This window comes from Schistocerca gregaria, chromosome 3 (assembly GCF_023897955.1).
Source record: "Schistocerca gregaria isolate iqSchGreg1 chromosome 3, iqSchGreg1.2, whole genome shotgun sequence".
NCBI classification, from domain to species: Eukaryota; Metazoa; Arthropoda; class Insecta; order Orthoptera; family Acrididae; genus Schistocerca; species Schistocerca gregaria.
This window is the reverse complement of record NC_064922.1, coordinates 52,208,732-52,230,099: the sequence shown is the minus strand read 5'-3', so window position 1 is coordinate 52,230,099 and position 21,368 is coordinate 52,208,732.

Below are 21,368 nucleotides of genomic sequence, written 5' to 3'. Positions count from 1 at the left end.
GTAGTTTCCGATGCCCATCTGGAGGCATTCTGTAATCTGTGGACTATCAGAGTGTTGATGAAACACAGAAATTGCATCGGGATTGAATACAACAGTCACCATGCGCACTTTCCTCCATGGGAGTAGTGTCTCAAACAGTCTACGCTTTGATCGTTCCCTGTAGACCAGTAGTAGTTTCCGATGCACATCTGGAGGCATTCTGCAATCTGTGGACTATCGGAGTGTTGATGAAACACAGAAATTGCATCGGGATTGAATACAACGGTCACCATGAGCACTTTCCTCTATGGGAGTAAAGTCTCAAACAGTCTACGTTTTGATCGTTCCCTGGAAGACCAGAAGTAGTATCCGATGCACATCTGGAGGCATTCTGTAATCTGTGGACTATCAGAGTGTTGATGAAACACAGAAAATGCATCCGGATTGAATACAACAGCCACCATGCGCACTTTCCTCCATGGGAGTAATGTCTAAAACAGTCAACGCTTTGATCGTTCCCAGGAAGACCAGTAACAGTTTCCGATGCACATCTGGATTCATTCTGTAATCTCTGGAGTATCAGAGTGTGGGTGAAACACATGAATTGCATCGGGAATTAATACAACAGTCACCATGCGCACTTTCTCAACGGGAGTAATGTCTCAAACAGTCTACGCTTTTATCGTTCCCTGGAAGACCAGTAGTAGTTTCCGATGCACATGTGTTGGCATTCCGTAATCTGTGGACTATCAGAGTGTTGATGAAACACAGAAATTGCATCGGGATTAAATACAACAGTCACTATGCGCACTTTTCTCCACGGGAGTAATGTCTCAAACAGTCTAAGCTTTGATCCTTCCCTTGAAGGCAGTAGTAGTTTCCGATGCACATCTGGTGGCATTCTGTAATCTGTGGACTACCAGAGTGTTGACGAAACACAGAAATTGCATCGGGATTTAATTCAACAGTCACCATGCGCAATTTCTCTCACAGAAGTAATGTCTTAAATAGTATACGCTCTGATCGTTCCCTGGAAGACCAGTAGTAGTTTACGATGCACATCTAGAGGCATTCTGCAATCTGTGGCCTATCAGAGTGTTGATGAAACACAGAAATTGAAACGGAATTGAATTCAACAGTCACCATGCGCAATTTCCCTCACGGGAGTAATGTCTCAAATAGTCTACGCTTTGATCCTTCCCTGGAAGACCAGTAGTAGTTTCCGGTGCACATCTGGTGGCATTCTGTAATCAGTGGACTATAAGAGTGTTGACGAAACACAGAAATTGCATCGGGATTGAATTCAACAGTCACCATGCGCACTTTCCCTCAAGAGAGTAATGTCTCAAATAGTCTACGCTTTGATCGTTCCCTGGAAGACCAGTAGTAGTTTCCGATGCACATCTGGAGGCCTTCTGTAAGCTGTGGACTATCAGAGTGTTGATGAAACACAGAAATTGCATCGGGATTGAATACAAAGGTCACCATGAGCACTTTCCTCCGTAGGAGTAAAGTCTCAAACAGTCTACGCTTTGATCGTTCCCTGGAAGACCAGTAGTAGTTTCCGATGCACATCTAGAGGCATTCTGCAATCTGTGGCCTATCAGAAAGTTGATGAAACACAGAAATTGCATCGGGATTAAATACAACAGTCACCATGCGCACTTTCCTCCATGGGAGTAATGTCTCACACAGTCTACGCTTTGATCGTTCCCTGGAAGACCAGTAGTAGTTTCCGATGCACATCTGGAGGCATTCTGTAAGCTGTGGACTATCAGAGTGTTGATGAAACACAGAAATTGCATCGGGATTGAATACCACAGTCACCATGAGCACATTCCTCCATGGGAGTAATGTTTCAAACAGTCTACGCTTTGATCGTTCCCTGGAAGACCAGAAGTAGTATCCGATGCACATCTGGAGGCATTCTGTAATCTGTGGACTATCAGAGTGTTGATGAAACACAGAAAATGCATCGGGATTGAATACAACAGTCACCATGCGCACTTTCCTCCATGGGAGTAATGTCTAAAACAGTCAACGCTTTTATCGTTCCCAGGAAGACCTGTAGTAGTTTCCGATGCATATCTGGATTCATTCTGTAATCTCTGGAGTATCAGAGTGTGGATGAAACACAGAAAATGCATCGGGATTGAATACAACAGTCACCATGCGCACTTTCCTCCATGGGAGTAGTGTCTCAAACATTCTACGCTTTGATCGTTCCCTGTAGAACAGTAGTAGTTTCCGATGCACATCTGGAGGCATTCTGTAATCTGTGGACTATCAGAGTGTTGATGAAACACAGAAACTGCATCGGGATTGAATACTACGGTCACCATGAGCACTTTCCTCCATAGGAGTAAAGTCTCAAACAGTCTACGCTTTGATCGTTCCCTGGAAGACCAGAAGTAGTATCCGATGCACATCTGGATTCATTCTGCAATCTGTGGACTACCAGAGTGTTGGTGAAACACAGAAAATGCATCGGGATTGAATACAACAGTCCCCATGCGCACTTTCCTCCATGGGAGTAATGTCTCAAACAGTCTACGCTTTTATCGTTCCCAGGAAGACCAGTGGTAGTTTCCAATGCACATCTGGAAGAATTCTGTAATCCGTGGAGTATCAGAGTGTTGATGAAACACAGAAATTGCATCGGGATTGAATACAACAGTCACCATGCGCACCTTCCTCACTGGGGGTAATGTCTCTAAGAGTTTACGCTTTGATCGTTCCCTGGAAGACCTGAAGTAGTTTCCGATGCACATCTGGAGGCATTCTGTAATCTGTGGACTATAAGAGTTTTGATGAAACACAGAAATTGCATCGGGATTGAATACAACAGTCACAATGCGCACTTTCCTCCATGTGAGTAATGCCTCAAACAGTCTACGATTTGATCGTTCCCAGGAAGACCAGTAGTAGTTTCCGATGCACATCTAGAGGCATTCTGCAATCTGTGGCCTATCAGAGTGTTGATGAAACACAGAAATTGAAATGGAATTGAATTCAACAGTCACCATACGCAATTTCCCTCACGGGAGTAATGTCTCAAATAGTCTATGCTTTGATCCTTCCCTGGAAGACCAGTAGTAGTTTCCGATGCACATCTGGTGGCATTCTGTAATCTGTGGACTATAAGAGTGTTGACGAAACCCAGAAATTGAATCGGGATTGAATTCAACAGTCACCATGCGCACTTTCCCTCACGGGAGTAATGTCTCAAGTAGTCTACGCTCTGATCGTTCCCTAGAAGACCAGTAGTAGTTTCCGATGCACATCTGGAGGCATTCTGTATTCTGTGGACCATCAGAGTGTTGACGAAACACAGAAATTGCATCGGGATTGAATACAACAGTCACCATGCCCACTTTCCTCCTTGGGAGTAATGTCTCAAACAGTCTACGATTTGATCGTTCCCTGGAAGACCAGTAGTAGTTTCCGATGCACATCTGGAGGGATTCTGTAATCTGTGGACTATCAGAGTGTTGCAGAAACACAGAAATTTCATCGGTATTGAATACAACAGTCACCATGAGCACTTTCCTCCATGGGAGTAATGTCTCAAACTGTCTACGCTTTGATCGTTCCCTGGAAGACCTGAAAGAGTTTCCGATGCATATCTGGAGGCATTCTGTAATCTGTGGACTATCAGAGTGTTGATGAAACACAGAAAATGCATTGGGATTGAATACAACAGTCACCATGCGTACTTTGCTCCATGGGAGTAATGTCTCAAACAGTCTACAGTTTGATCGTTCCCAGTAAGACCAGTAGTAGTTTCTGATGCACATCTGGAGGCATTCTGTAATCTGTGGAGTATCAGAGTGTTGAAGAAACAAAGAAATTGCATCGGAATTGAGTACAACAGTCACCATGCGCACTTTCCTCCATGGGAGTAATGTCTCAAACAGTCTAGGCTTTGATCGTTCCCTGGAATGCCAGTAGTAGTTTCCGAAGCACATCTGGAGGCATTCTGTAATCTGTAGACTATCAGAGTGTTGAAGAAACACAGAAATTGCATCGGGAGTGAATACAACAGTCACCATGAGCACTTTCATCCATGGGAGTAATGTTTCAAACAGTCTACGCTTTGATCGTTCCCTGTAAGACCAGAAGTAGTATCCGATGCACATCTGGAGACATTCTGTAATCTGTGGACTATCAGAGTGTTGATGAAACACAGAAATTGCATCGGGATTGAATACAACAGTCACCATTCGCACTTTCCTCCATGGAGTAGTGTCTCAAACAGTCTACGCTTTGATCGTTCCCTGTAGACCAGTAGTAGTTTCAGATGCACATCTGGAGGCATTCTGCAATCTGTGGACTATCAGAGTGTTGTTGAAACACAGAAATTGCATCGGGATTGAAAACAACGGTCACCATGAGCACATTCCTCCATGGGAGTAAAGTCTCAAACAGTCTACGCTTTGATCGTTCCCTGGAAGTCCAGAAGTAGTATCCGATGCACATCTGGAGGCATTCTGTAATCTGTAGACTATCAGAGTGTTGATGAAACACAGAAATCGCATCGGGATTGAATAAAACGGTCACCATGAGCACTTTCCTCCATGGGAGTAATGTCTCAAACAGTCTACGCTTTGATCGTTCCCAGGAAGACCAGTAGTAGTTTCCGATGCACATCTAGAGGCATTCAGCAATCTGTGGCCTATCAGAGTGTTGATGAAACACAGAAATTGAAACGGGATTGAATTCAACAGTCACCATGCGCAATTTCCCTCACGGGAGTAATGTCTCAAATAGTCTACGCTTTGATCCTTCCCTGGAAGACCAATAGTAGTTTCCGATGCACATCTGGTGGCATTCTGTAATCTGTGGACTATAAGAGGGTTGACGAAACACAGAAATTGCATCGGGATTGAATTCAACAGTCACCATGCGCACTTTCCCTCACGGGAGTAATGTCTCAAATAGTCTACGCTCTGATCGTTCCCTGGAAGACCAGCAGTAGTTTCCGATGCACATCTGGAGGCATTCTGTAATCTGTGGACTATCAGAGTGTTGACGAAACACAGAAATTGCATCGGGATTGAACACAACAGTCACCATGCGCACTTTCCTCCTTGGGAGTAATGTCTCAAACAGTCTACGATTTGATCGTTCCCTGGAAGACCAGTAGTAGTTTCCGATGCACATCTGGAGGGATTCTGTAATCTGTGGACTAGCAGAGTGTTGATGAAACACAGAAATTGCATCGGGATTGAATACAACACTCACCATGAGCACTTTCCTCCATGGGAGTAATGTCTCAAACAGTCTACGCTTTGATCGTTCCCTGGAAGAGCAGAAAGAGTTTCCGATGCACATCTGGAGGCATTCTGTAATCTGTGGAGTATCAGAGTGTTGATGAAACACAGAAATTGCATCGGAATTGAGTACAACAGTCACCATGTGCACCTTCCTAAATGGAAGTAATATCTCAAAGAGTTTACGCTTTGATCGTTCCCTGGAAGACCAGTTGTAGTTTCCGATGCACATCTGGAGGCATTCATTAATCTGTGGACTATCAAAGTGTTGATGAAACACAGAAATTGCATCGGGATTGTATGCAACAGTCACCATGCGCACTTTCCTCCATGGGAATAGTGTGTCAAACAGTCTACTCTTTGATCGTTCCCTGTAGACCAGTAGTAGTTTCCGACGCACATCTGGAGGCATTCTGCAATCTGTGAACTATCAGAGTTTTGATGAAACACAGAAATTGCATCGGGATTGAATACAACGGTCACCATGAGCACTTTCCTCCATGGGAGTAAAGTCTCAAACAGTCTACGCTTTGATCGTTCCCTGGAAGACCAGAAGTAGTATCCGATACACATTTGGAGGCATTCTGTAAACTGTGGACTATCAGACTGTTGAAGAAACACAGAAATTGCATCGGAATTGAATACAACAGTCACCATGCGCACTTTCCTCCACGGGAGTAATGTCACAAACAATCTACGCTTTGTTCGTTCCCTGGAAGACCAGTAGTAGTTTCCTATGCACATCTGGTGGCATTCTGTAAACTGTGGACTATCAGACTGTTGATGAAACACAGAAATTGCATCGGAACTGAATACAACAGTCACCATGCGCACTTTCCTCCACAGGAGTAATGTCTCAAACAGTCTACGCTTTGATCGTTCCCTGGAAGACCAGAAGTAGTTTCCGATGCACCTTTGGAGGCATTCTGTAATCTGTGGACTATCAGAGTGTTGATGGAACACAGATATTGCATCGGGAGTGAATACAACAGTCACCATGCGCACTTTCCTCCACCAGAGTAATGTCTCAAACATTCTACGTTTTGATCGTTCCCTGGAAGACCAGTAGTAGTTTCCGATGCACATCTGGAGGCATTCTGTAATCTGTTGATAATCAGAGTGTTGATGAAACACATAAATTGCATTGGGATAGAATATAACAGTCACCATGCGCTCTTTCCTCCATTGGAGTAATGTTTCAAACAGTCTACGCTTTCATCGTTCCCTGGAAGACCAGAAGTAGTATCCGATGCACATCTGGAGGCATTCTGTAATCTGTGGACTATCAGAGTGTTGATGAAACACAGAAATTGCATCGGGATTGTATGCAACAGTCACCATGCGCACTTTCCTCCATGGGAGTAGTGTCTCAAACAGTCTACGCTTTGATCGTTCCCTGTAGACCAGAAGTAGTTTTCGACGCACATCTGGAGGCATTCTGCAATCTGTGGACTATCAGAGTGTTGATGAAACACAGAAATTGCATCGGGATTGAATACAACGGTCATCATGAGCACTTCCCACCATGAGAGTAATGTCTCAAACAGTCTACGCTTTGATCGTTCAAAGGAAAACCAGTAGTAGTTTCCGATGCACATCTGGAAGCATTCTGTAATCCGTGGAGAATCAGAGTGTTGATGAAACACATGAATTGCATCGGGATTGAATACAACAGTCACCATGCGCACCTTCCTCACTGGGGGTAATGTCTCAAAGAGTTTACGCTTTGATCGTTCCCTGGAAGACCAGAAGTAGTTTCCGATGCACATCTGGTGGCATTCTTTAATCTGTGGACTATAAGAGTGTTAACGAAACAAAGAAAATGCATCGGGATTGAATTCAACAGTCACCATGCGCACTTTCCCTCACGGGAGTAATGTCTCAAATAGTCTACGCTCTGATCGTTCCCTGGAAGACCAGTAGTAGTTTCCGATGCATATCTGGAGGCATTCTGTAATCTGTGGACTATCTGAGTGTTGGTGAAACACAAAAATTGCATCGGGATTGAATACAACAGTCACCATGCGCGCTTTCATCCTTGGGAGTAATGTCTCAAACAGTCTACGATTTGATCGTTCCCTGGAAGACCGGTAGTAGTTTCCGATGCACATCTGGAGGGATTCTGTAATCTGTGGACTATCAGAGTGTTGATGAAACACAGAAATTGCATCGGGATTGAATACAAAAGTCTCCATGAGCACTTTCCTCCATAGGAGTAATGTCTCAAACAGTCTACGCTTTGATTGTTCCCTGGAAGAGCAGAAAGAGTTTCCGATGCATATCTGGAGGCATTCTGTAGTCTGTGGAGTATCAGTGTGTTGATGAAACACAGAAATTGCATCGGAATTGAGTACAACAGTCACCATGCGCACCTTCCTCCATGGAAGTAATATCTCAAAGAGTTTACGCTTTGATCGTTCCCTGAAAGATTAGTAGTAGTTTCCGATGCACATCTAGAGACATTCTCAAATCTGTGGACTAATTGAGTGTTGATGAAACACAGAAATTTCATCGGGATTGAATACAACAGTGACCATGCGCACCTTCCTCCACAGGAGTAATGTCTTAAACAGTCTACGCTTTAATAGTTCGCTGGAAGACCAGAAGAAGTTTCCGATGCACATCTGGAGGCATTCTGTAATCTGTCTACTATCATAGTGTTGATGAAACACAGAAATTGCATCGGGATTGAATACAACAGTGACCATGCGCACTGTCCTCCACAGGAGTAATGTCTCAAACAGTCTACGCTTTGATCGTTCCCTGGAAGACCAGAAGTAGTTTCCGATGCACATTTGGAGGCATTCTGTATTCTGTGGACTATCAGAGTGTTGATGGAGCACAGATATTGCATCGGGATTGAATACAACAGTCACCATGCGCACTTTCCTCCACCGGAGTAATGTCTCAAACATTCTACGCTTTGATCGTTCCCTGGAAGACCAGTAGTAGATTCCGATGCACATCTGGTGGCAGTCTGTAATCTGTGGACTATCAGAGTGTTGATGAAACACAGAAATTGCAGCGGGATTGAATACAACAGTCACCATGCGCACTTTCCTCCACAGTGTAATGTCTCAAACAGTCTTTGCTTTGATCGTTCCCTGGAAGATCAGTATTAGTTTCCGATGCACATCTGGTATCATTCCTTAATCTGTGGTTTATCTGAGTGTTGATGAAACACAGAAATTATTCGGGATTGAATACAACAATCACCATGCGCACTTTCCTCCATGGGAGTAATGTCTCAAATAGTCTACGCTTTGATCGTTCCCTGGAAGACCAGTAGTAGTTTCCGATGCACATCTGGATGCATTCTGTAATCTGTGGACCTTCAAAGTGTTATTGAAACACTGAAATTGCATCAGGCCTGAATACAACAGTCACCATGCGCACTTTCCTCCACGGGAGTAATGTCTCAAACAGTCTACCCTTTGATCGTTTCCTGGAAGACCAGTAGTAGTTTCCGATGCACATCTGGAGGCATTCTGTAATCTGTGGACTATCTGAGTGTTGATGAAACACAGAAATTGCATCGGGATTGAATACAACAGTCACCATGCTCACATTCCTCCATGGGATTAGTGTCTCAAAGAGTCTACGCTTTGATCGTTCCCTGGAAGGCCAGTAGTAGTTTCCAATGCACATCTGGAAGCATTCTGTAATCTGTGGACTATCAGAGTGTTGTTGAAACACAGAAATTGCATCGTGATTGAATACAACACTCACCATGCGCACTTTTCTCCATTGGAGTAATGTCACAAACAGTCTACGCTTTGATCGTTCCCAGGAAGACCAGTAGTAGTTTCCGATGCACATCTGGAGGCATTCTGCAATCTGTTTAGTATCAGAGTGTTGATGAAACACAGAAATTGCATCGGGATTGAATACAACAGTCACCATGCGCAACTTCCTCCATGGGAGTAATGTCTCAAAGTGTTTACGCTTTGATCGTCCGCTGGAAGACCAGTAGTAATTTCCGATGCACATCTGGAGGCATTCTGTAATCTGTGGACTATCAGAGTGTTGATGAAACACAGAAATTGCATCGGGATTGAATACAACAGTCACCATGCGCACTTTCCTCCATGGGAGTAATGTCTCAAACAGTCTACGCTTTGAGTTCCCTGGAAAACAAGTAGTAGCTTCCGATTCACATCTGGAGGCATTCTGTAATAAGTGGACTATCAGAGTGTTGATGAAAAACAGAAATCGCATTGGGATTGAATACAACAGTCAGCATGCGCACTTTCCTCCATGGGAGTAATGTCTCAAACAGTCTACGCTTTGATCGTTCCCTGGAAGACCAGTAGTAGTTTCCGATGCACGTCTGGTGGCATTCTGTTATCTGTGGACCTTCAAAGTGTTGATGAAACTCAGAAATTGCATCGGGAGTGAAGACAACAGTCACTATGCGCACTTTCCTCCATGGGAGTAATTTCTCAAACAGTCTACGCTTTGATCGTTCCCTGGAAGACCAGTGTAGTTTCCATTGCACATCTGGTGGCATTCCTTAATCTGATGACTATCTGAGTGTTGATGAAACACAGAAATTGCATCGGGATTGAATACAACAGTCACCATGCGCACTTTCCTACATGGGAGTAGTGTCTCAAGCAGTCTACATTTTGATCGTTCCCTGGAAGACCAGTAGTAGTTTCCGATGCACATCTGGAAGCATTCTGTAATCTGTGGACCTTCAAAGTGTTGATGAAACACATAAATTGCATTGGGATTAAATACAACAGTCACCATGCGCACTTTCCTACATGGGAGTAGTGTCTCAAGCAGTCTACATTTTGATCGTTCCCTGGAAGACCAGTAGTAGTTTCCTATGCACATCTGGTGGCATTCTGTAAACTGTGGACTATCAGTCTGAAGATGAAACACAGAAATTGCATCGGAATTGAATACAACAGTCACCATGCGCACTTTCCTCCATGGGAGAAATGTCTCAAATAGTCTACGCTTTGATCTTTCCCTGTAAGACCAGTAGTAGTTTCCGACGCACATCTGGATGCATTCTGTAATCTGTGGACCTTTAAAGTGTTGATGAAACACAGAAATTGCATCGGGATTGATTACAACAGTCACCATGCGCACTTGCCTACATGTTAGTAATGTCTCAAACAGTCTACGCTTTAATCGTTCCCTGGAAGAGCAGTGGTAGTTTCCGATGCACATCTGGAGGCATTCCGAGTCTTGATGAAACACAGAAATTGCATTGGGATTGAATACAACAGTCACCATGCGCACTTTCCTCCATGGGAATAATGTCTCAAACAGTCTACGCTTTGATCGTTCCCTGGAAGACCAGTAGTAGTTCCCAAGCACATCTGGTGGCTTTCTGTAATCTTGTGGACTATCAGAGTGTTGATGAAACACAGAAATTGCATCGGGATTGAATACAACAGTCACCATGCTCACATTCCTCCATGGGAGTAGTGTCTCAAAGAGTCTACGCTTTGATCGTTCCCTGGAAGACCAGTAGTAGATTCCAATGCACATCTGGAAGCATTCTGTAATCTGTGGACTATCAGAGTGTTGTTGAAACACAGAAATTGCATCGTGATTGAATACAACAGTCACCATGCGCACTTTTCTCCATGGGAGTAATGTCACAAACAGTCTACGCTTTGATCGTTCCCAGGAAGACCAGTAGTAGTTTCCGATGCACATCTGGAGGCATTCTGAAATCTGTTTAGTATCAGAGTGTTGATGAAACACAGAAATTGCATCGGGATTGAATACAACAGTCACCATGCGCAACTTCCTCCATGGGAGAAATGTCTCAAAGTGTTTACGCTTTGATCGTCCGCTGGAAGACCAGTAGTAATTTCCGATGCACATCTGGAGGCATTCTGTAATCTGTGGACTATCAGAGTGTTGATGAAACACAGAAATTGCATCGGGATTGAATACAACAGTCACCATGCGCACTTTCCTCCATGGGAGTAATGTCTCAAACAGTCTACGCTTTGAGTTCCCTGGAAAACAAGTAGTAGCTTCCGATTCACATCTGGAGGCATTCTGTAATAAGTGGACTATCAGAGTGTTGATGAAAAACAGAAATCGCATTGGGATTGAATACAACAGTCACCATGCGCACTTTCCTCCATGGGAGTAATGTCTCAAACAGTCTACGCTTTGATCGTTCCCTGGAAGACCAGTAGTAGTTTCTGATGCACGTCTGGTTGCATTCTGTTATCTGTGGACCTTCAAAGTGTTGATGAAACTCAGAAATTGCATCGGGAGTGAAGACAACAGTCACTATGCGCACTTTCCTCCATGGGAGTAATGTCTCAAACAGTCTACGCTTTGATCGTTCCCTGGAAGACCAGTATAGTTTCCATGGCACATCTGGTGGCATTCCTTAATCTGTGGACAATCTGAGTGTTGATGAAACACAGAAATTGCATCGGGATTGAATACAACAGTCACAATGCGCAATTGCCTACATGTTAGTAATGTCTCAAACAGTCTACGCTTTAATCGTTCTCTGGAAGACCAGTGGTAGTTTCCGATGCACATCTGGAGGCATTCCGAGTGTTGATGAAACACATAAATTGCATTGGGATTAAATACAACAGTCACCATGCGCACTTTCCTCCATGGGAATAATGTCTCAAACAGTCTACGCTTTGATCGTTCCCTGGAAGACCAGTAGTAGTTCCCAATGCACATCTGGTGGCATTCTGTAATCTTGTGGACTATCAGAGTGTTGTTGAAACACAGAAATTGCATCGGGATTGAATACAACAGTCACCATGAGCACTTTCCTCCATGGGAGTAATGTCTCAAACAGTCTACGCTTTGATCATTCCCTGGAAGACCAGTAGTATTTTCCGATGCATATCTGGTAGCATTCTGTAATCTGTTGACTATCAGAGTGTTGATGAAACACAGAATTTGCATCGGGATTGAATACAACAGTCACCATGCGCACTTTCCTCCATGTGAGTAACGTCTCAAATAGTCTACGCTTTGATCATTCCCTGGAAGACCAGTAGTAGTTTCCGATGCACATCTGGATGCATTCTGTAATCTGTGGACCTTCAAAGTGTTGATGAAACACAGAAATTGCTTTGGGATTGAATACAACAGTCACCACGCGCACTTTCCTCCATGTTAGTAATGTCTCAAACAGTCTACGCTTTGATCGTTCCCTGGAAGACCAGTAGTAGTGTCCAATGCACATCTGGATACATTCTGTAATCTGTGGACCTTCAAAGTGTTGATGAAACACAGAAATTGCATCGGGATTGAATACAACAGTCACCATGCGCACTTTCCTCCATGGGAGCAGTGTCTCAAACAGTCTACGCTATGATCGTTCCCTGGAAGACCAGTAGTAGTTACCGATGCACATCTGGAAGCGTTCTGTAATCTGTGGACCTTCAAAGTGTTGATGAACCACAGAAATTGCATCGGGATTGAATACAACAGTCACCATGCGCACTTGCCTACATGTTAGTAATGTCTCAAACAGTCTACGCTTTGATCGTTCCCTGGAAGACCAGTAGTAGTTTCCGATGCACATCTGGTGGCATTCTGTAATCTGTGGACTATCAGAGTGTTGATGAAACACAGAAATTGCATCGGGATTGAATACAACAGTCAGCATGCGCACTTTCCTTCACGGGAGTAATGTCTCAAACAGTCTACGTTTTAATCGTACCCTGAAAGACCAGTAGGAGCTTCCGATGCACATCTGGTAGCATTCCTTAATCTGTGGACTATCAGAGTGTTGATGAAACACAGAAATTGCATCGGGATTGAATACAACAGTCACCATGCGCACTAGCCTACATATTGGTAATGTCTCAAACAGTCTACGCTTTGATCGTTCCCTGGAAGACCAGTGGTAGTTTCCGATGGACATCTGGAGGCATTCTGTAATCTGTGGGCTGTCAGAGTGTTGATGAAACACAGAAATTGCATCGGGATTGAATACAACAGTCACCATGCGCACTTTCCTCCACGGGAGTAATATCTCAAACAGTGCACGCTTTGATCGTTCCCTGGAAGACCAGTGGTAGTTTCCGATGCACATCTGGAGGCATTCTGTAATCTGTGGTCTTTCAGAGTGTTGATGAAACACAGAAATTGCATCGGGATTGAATACAACAGTCACCATGCGCACTTTCCTCCATGGGAGTAATGTCTCAAATAGCCGACGCTTTGATCGTTCCCTGGAAGGCCAGTAGTAGTTTCCGATGCACGTTTTAATGCATTCTGTAATCTGTGGACCTTCAAAGTGTTGATGAAACACAGAAATTGCATCGGGATTGAATACAACAGTCACCATGCGCACTTGCCTACATGTTAGTAATGTCTCAAACAGTCTACGCTTTGATCGTACTTAGGAAGACCAGTAGTAGTTTACGATGCACATCTGGAGGCTTTCTGTAATCTGTGGACTATCAGAGTGTTGATGAAACACAGAAATTGCATCGGAATTGAATATAACGGTCACCATGAGCACTTTCCTCCATGGGAGCAAAGTCTCAAACAGTCTACGCTTTGATCGTTCCCTGGAAGACCAGAAATAGTATCCGATGCACATTTGGAGGCATTCTGTAAACTGTGGACTATCAGACTGTTGATGAAACACAGAAATTGCATCGGAATTGAATACAACAGTCACAATGCGCACCTTCCTCCATGGGGTAATGTCTCAAACAGGATACGCTTTGATCGTTCCCTGGAAGACCAGTAGTAGTTTCCGATGCACATCTGTAGGCATTCTGTAATCTGTGGACTTTCAGAGTGTTGATGAAACACAGAAATTGCATCGGGATTGAATACAACAGTCACCATGCGCACTTTCCTCCACGGGAGTAATGTCACAAACATTCTACGCTTTGATCTTTCCCTGTAAGACCAGTAGTAGTTTCCGACGCACATCTGGATGCATTCTGTAATCTGTGGACCTTTAAAGTGTTGATGAAACACAGAAATTGCATCGGGATTGATTACAACAGTCACCATGCGCACTTGCCTACATGTTAGTAATGTCTCAAACAGTCTACGCTTTAATCGTTCCCTGGAAGAGCAGTGGTAGTTTCCGATGCACATCTGGAGGCATTCCGAGTCTTGATGAAACACAGAAATTGCATTGGGATTGAATACAACAGTCACCATGCGCACTTTCCTCCATGGGAATAATGTCTCAAACAGTCTACGCTTTGATCGTTCCCTGGAAGACCAGTAGTAGTTCCCAATGCACATCTGGTGGCTTTCTGTAATCTTGTGGACTATCAGAGTGTTGATGAAACACAGAAATTGCATCGGGATTGAATACAACAGTCACCATGCTCACGTTCCTCCATGGGAGTAGTGTCTCAAAGAGTCTACGCTATGATCGTTCCCTGGAAGACCAGTAGTAGTTACCGATGCACATCTGGAAGCATTCTGTAATCTGTGGACCTTCAAAGTGTTGATGAACCACAGAAATTGCATCGGGATTGAATACAACAGTCACCATGCGCACTTGCCTACATGTTAGTAATGTCTCAAACAGTCTACGCTTTGATCGTTCCCCGGAAGACCAGTAGTAGTTTCCGATGCACATCTGGTGGCATTCTGTAATCTGTGGACTATCAGAGTGTTGATGAAACACAGAAATTGCATCGGGATTGAATACAACAGTCAGCATGCGCACTTTCCTTCACGGGAGTAATGTCTCAAACAGTCTACGTTTTAATCGTACCCTGAAAGACCAGTAGGAGCTTCCGATGCACATCTGGTAGCATTCCTTAATCTGTGGACTATCAGAGTGTTGATGAAACACAGAAATTGCATCGGGATTGAATACAACAGTCACCATGCGCACTTTCCTCCATGGGAATAATGTCTCAAACAGTCTACGCTTTGATCGTTCCCTGGAAGACCAGTAGTAGTTCCCAATGCACATCTGGTGGCTTTCTGTAATCTTGTGGACTATCAGAGTGTTGATGAAACACTGAAATTGCATCGGGATTGAATACAACAGTCACCATGCTCACATTCCTCCATGGGAGTAGTGTCTCAAAGAGTCTACGCTTTGATCGTTCCCTGGAAGACCAGTAGTAGATTCCAATGCACATCTGGAAGCATTCTGTAATCTGTGGACTATCAGAGTGTTGTTGAAACACAGAAATTGCATCGTGATTGAATACAACAGTCACCATGCGCACTTTTCTCCATGGGAGTAATGTCACAAACAGTCTACGCTTTGATCGTTCCCAGGAAGACCAGTAGTAGTTTCCGATGCACATCTGGAGGAATTCTGAAATCTGTTTAGTATCAGAGTGTTGATGAAACACAGAAATTGCATCGGGATTGAATACAACAGTCACCATGCGCAACTTCCTCCATGGGAGAAATGTCTCAAAGTGTTTACGCTTTGATCGTCCGCTGGAAGACCAGTAGTAATTTCCGATGCACATCTGGAGGCATTCTGTAATCTGTGGACTATCAGAGTGTTGATGAAACACAGAAATTGCATCGGGATTGAATACAACAGTCACCATGCGCACTTTCCTCCATGGGAGTAATGTCTCAAACAGTCTACGCTTTGAGTTCCCTGGAAAACAAGTAGTAGCTTCCGATTCACATCTGGAGGCATTCTGTAATAAGTGGACTATCAGAGTGTTGATGAAAAACAGAAATCGCATTGGGATTGAATACAACAGTCACCATGCGCACTTTCCTCCATGGGAGTAATGTCTCAAACAGTCTACGCTTTGATCGTTCCCTGGAAGACCAGTAGTAGTTTCCGATGCACGTCTGGTTGCATTCTGTTATCTGTGGACCTTCAAAGTGTTGATGAAACTCAGAAATTGCATCGGGAGTGAAGACAACAGTCACTATGCGCACTTTCCTCCATGGGAGTAATGTCTCAAACAGTCTACGCTTTGATCGTTCCCTGGAAGACCAGTGTAGTTTCCATTGCACATCTGGTGGCATTCCTTAATCTGTGGACTATCTGAGTGTTGATGAAACACAGAAATTGCATCGGGATCGAATACAACAGTCACCATGCGCACTTGCCTACATGTTAGTAATGTCTCAAACAGTCTACCGTTTAATCGTTCCCTGGAAGACCAGTGGTAGTTTCCGATGCACATCTGGAGGCATTCCGAGTGTTGATGAAACACATAAATTGCATTGGGATTAAATACAACAGTCACCATGCGCACTTTCCTACATGGGAGTAGTGTCTCAAGCAGTCTACGTTTTGATCGTTCCCTGGAAGACCAGTAGTAGTTTCCGATGCACATCTGGAAGCATTCTGTAATCTGTGGACCTTCAAAGTGTTGATGAAACACAGAAATTGCATCGGGATTGAATACAACAGTCACCATGCGCACTTTCCTCCACGGGAGTAATGTCACAAACATTCTACGCTTTGTTCGTTCCATGGAAGACCAGTAGTAGTTTCCTATGCACATCTGGTGGCATTCTGTAAACTGTGGACTATCAGACTGAAGATGAAACACAGAAATTGCATCGGAATTGAATACAACAGTCACCATGCGCACTTTCCTCCATGGGAGAAATGTCTCAAATAGTCTACGCTTTGATCTTTCCCTGTAAGACCAGTAGTAGTTTCCGACGCACATCTGGATGCATTCTGTAATCTGTGGACCTTCTGTAACTGTAATCGCGACCCGCTGGGTGCCGGCCTACGGCCCGGGTGCGCAGCCTGTCCTTCCGCGGGCCTCGGTTCGCGTCTGTTAGGCAGAGCCCCGGTGTCCTGGCTGGCTGCTCGGCGGTATATCTGGAGGAGTCGATTCGCCCCTTTGGGCGCTCGGGCTCCCGGCAAGCGCGCGCGGTTCTTCCCGGATGACGGACCTACCTGGCCCGGCCCCGGACCCGCGCCGCTGTTGGCTCGGGATGCTCTCGGGCGGAATAATCGCTCCCGTCAGCGGCGCTTCAGCTTTGGACAATTTCACGGCTGATGTGATGTTGATGAAACACAGAAATTGCATCGGGATTGATTACAACAGTCACCATGCGCACTTGCCTACATGTTAGTAATGTCTCAAACAGTCTACGCTTTAATCGTTCCCTGGAAGAGCAGTGGTAGTTTCCGATGCACATCTGGAGGCATTCCGAGTCTTGATGAAACACAGAAATTGCATTGGGATTGAATACAACAGTCACCATGCGCACTTTCCTCCATGGGAATAATGTCTCAAACAGTCTACGCTTTGATCGTTCCCTGGAAGACCAGTAGTAGTTCCCAAGCACATCTGGTGGCTTTCTGTAACCTTGTGGACTATCAGAGTGTTGATGAAACACAGAAATTGCATCGGGATTGAATACAACAGTCACCATGCTCACATTCCTCCATGGGAGTAGTGTCTCAAAGAGTCTACGCTTTGATCGTTCCCTGGAAGACCAGTAGTAGATTCCAATGCACATCTGGAAGCATTCTGTAATCTGTGGACTATCAGAGTGTTGTTGAAACACAGAAATTGCATCGTGATTGAATACAACAGTCACCATGCGCACTTTTCTCCATGGGAGTAATGTCACAAACATTCTACGTTTTGATCGTTCCCAGGAAGACCAGTAGTAGTTTCCGATGCACATCTGGAGGCATTCTGAAATCTGTTTAGTATCAGAGTGTTGATGAAACACAGAAATTGCATCGGGATTGAATACAACAGTCACCATGCGCAACTTCCTCCATGGGAGAAATGTCTCAAAGTGTTTACGCTTTGATCGTCCGCTGGAAGACCAGTAGTAATTTCCGATGCACATCTGGAGGCATTCTGTAATCTGTGGACTATCAGAGTGTTGATGAAACACAGAAATTGCATCGGGATTGAATACAACAGTCACCATGCGCACTTTCCTCCATGGGAGTAATGTCTCAAACAGTCTACGCTTTGAGTTCCCTGGAAAACAAGTAGTAGCTTCCGATTCACATCTGGAGGCATTCTGTAATAAGTGGACTATCAGAGTGTTGATGAAAAACAGAAATCGCATTGGGATTGAATACAACAGTCACCATGCGCACTTTCCTCCATGGGAGTAATGTCTCAAACAGTCTACGCTTTGATCGTTCCCTGGAAGACCAGTAGTAGTTTCTGATGCACGTCTGGTTGCATTCTGTTATCTGTGGACCTTCAAAGTGTTGATGAAACTCAGAAATTGCATCGGGAGTGAAGACAACAGTCACTATGCGCACTTTCCTCCATGGGAGTAATGTCTCAAACAGTCTACGCTTTGATCGTTCCCTGGAAGACCAGTATAGTTTCCATTGCACATCTGGTGGCATTCCTTAATCTGTGGACTATCTGAGTGTTGATGAAACACAGAAATTGCATCGGGATTGAATACAACAGTCACAATGCGCACTTGCCTACATGTTAGTAGTGTCTCAAACAGTCTACGCTTTAATCGTTCTCTGGAAGACCAGTGGTAGTTTCCGATGCACATCTGGAGGCATTCCGAGTGTTGATGAAACACATAAATTGCATTGGGATTAAATACAACAGTCACCATGCGCACTTTCCTCCATGGGAATAATGTCTCAAACAGTCTACGCTTTGATCGTTCCCTGGAAGACCAGTAGTAGTTCCCAATGCACATCTGGTGGCTTTCTGTAATCTTGTGGACTATCAGAGTGTTGTTGAAACACAGAAATTGCATCGGGATTGAATACAACAGTCACCATGAGCACTTTCCTCCATGGGAGTAATGTCTCAAACAGTCTACGCTTTGATCATTCCCTGGAAGACCAGTAGTATTTTCCGATGCATATCTGGTAGCATTCTGTAATCTGTTGACTATCAGAGTGTTGATGAAACACAGAATTTGCATCGGGATTGAATACAACAGTCACCATGCGCACTTTCCTCCATGTGAGTAACGTCTCAAATAGTCTACGCTTTGATCATTCCCTGGAAGACCAGTAGTAGTTTCCGATGCACATCTGGATGCATTCTGTAATCTGTGGACCTTCAAAGTGTTGATGAAACACAGAAATTGCTTTGGGATTGAATACAACAGTCACCATGCGCACTTGCCTACATATTAGTAATGTCTCAAACAGTCTACGCTTTAATCGTTCCCTGGAAGACCAGTGGTAGTTTCCGATGTACATCTGGAGGCATTCAGAGTGTTAATGAAACACAGAAATTTCATTGGGATTGAATACAACAGTCACCACGCGCACTTTCCTCCATGTTAGTAATGTCTCAAACAGTCTACGCTTTGATCGTTCCCTGGAAGACCAGTAGTAGTGTCCAATGCACATCTGGATACATTCTGTAATCTGTGGACCTTCAAAGTGTTGATGAAACACAGAAATTGCATCGGGATTGAATACAACAGTCACCATGCGCACTTTCCTCCATGGGAGTAGTGTCTCAAACAGTCTACGCTATGATCGTTCCCTGGAAGACCAGTAGTAGTTACCGATGCACATCTGGAAGCATTCTGTAATCTGTGGACCTTCAAAGTGTTGATGAACCACAGAAATTGCATCGGGATTGAATACAACAGTCACCATGCGCACTTGCCTACATGTTAGTAATGTCTCAAACAGTCTACGCTTTGATCGTTCCCTGGAAGACCAGTAGTAGTTTCCGATGCACATCTGGTGGCATTCTGTAATCTGTGGACTATCAGAGTGTTGATGAAACACAGAAATTGCATCGGGATTGAATACAACAGTCAGCATGCGCACTTTCCTTCACGGGAGTAATGTCTCAAACAGTCTACGTTTTAATCGTACCCTGAAAGACCAGTAGGAGCTTCCGATGCACATCTGGTAGCATTCCTTAATCTGTGGACTATCAGAGTGTTGATGAAACACAGAAATTGCATCGGGATTGAATACAACAGTCACCATGCGCACTAGCCTACATATTGGTAATGTCTCAAACAGTCTACGCTTTGATCGTTCCCTGGAAGACCAGTGGTAGTTTCCGATGGACATCTGGAGGCATTCTGTAATCTGTGGGCTGTCAGAGTGTTGATGAAACACAGAAATTGCATCGGGATTGAATACAACAGTCACCATGCGCACTTTCCTCCACGGGAGTAATATCTCAAACAGTGCACGCTTTGATCGTTCCCTGGAAGACCAGTGGTAGTTTCCGATGCACATCTGGAGGCATTCTGTAATCTGTGGACTTTCAGAGTGTTGATGAAACACAGAAATTGCATCGGGATTGAATACAACAGTCACCATGCGCACTTTCCTCCATGGGAGTAATGTCTCAAATAGCCGACGCTTTGATCGTTCCCTGGAAGGCCAGTAGTAGTTTCCGATGCACGTTTTATTGCATTCTGTAATCTGTGGACCTTCAAAGTGTTGATGAAACACAGAAATTGCATCGGGATTGAATACAACAGTCACCATGCGCACTTGCCTACATGTTAGTAATGTCTCAAACAGTCTACGCTTTGATCGTACTTAGGAAGACCAGTAGTAGTTTACGATGCACATCTGGAGGCTTTCTGTAATCTGTGGACTATCAGAGTGTTGATGAAACACAGAAATTGCATCGGAATTGAATATAACGGTCACCATGAGCACTTTCCTCCATGGGAGCAAAGTCTCAAACAGTCTACGCTTTGATCGTTCCCTGGAAGACCAGAAATAGTATCCGATGCACATTTGGAGGCATTCTGTAAACTGTGGACTATCAGACTGTTGATGAAACACAGAAATTGCATCGGAATTGAATACAACAGTCACAATGCGCACCTTCCTCCATGGGGTAATGTCTCAAACAGGATACGCTTTGATCGTTCCCTGGAAGACCAGTAGTAGTTTCCGATGCACATCTGTAGGCATTCTGTAATCTGTGGACTTTCAGAGTGTTGATGAAACACAGAAATTGCATCGGGATTGAATACAACAGTCACCATGCGCACTTTCCTCCACGGGAGTAATGTCACAAACATTCTACGCTTTGATCTTTCCCTGTAAGACCAGTAGTAGTTTCCGACGCACATCTGGATGCATTCTGTAATCTGTGGACCTTTAAAGTGTTGATGAAACACAGAAATTGCATCGGGATTGATTACAACAGTCACCATGCGCACTTGCCTACATGTTAGTAATGTCTCAAACAGTCTACGCTTTAATCGTTCCCTGGAAGAGCAGTG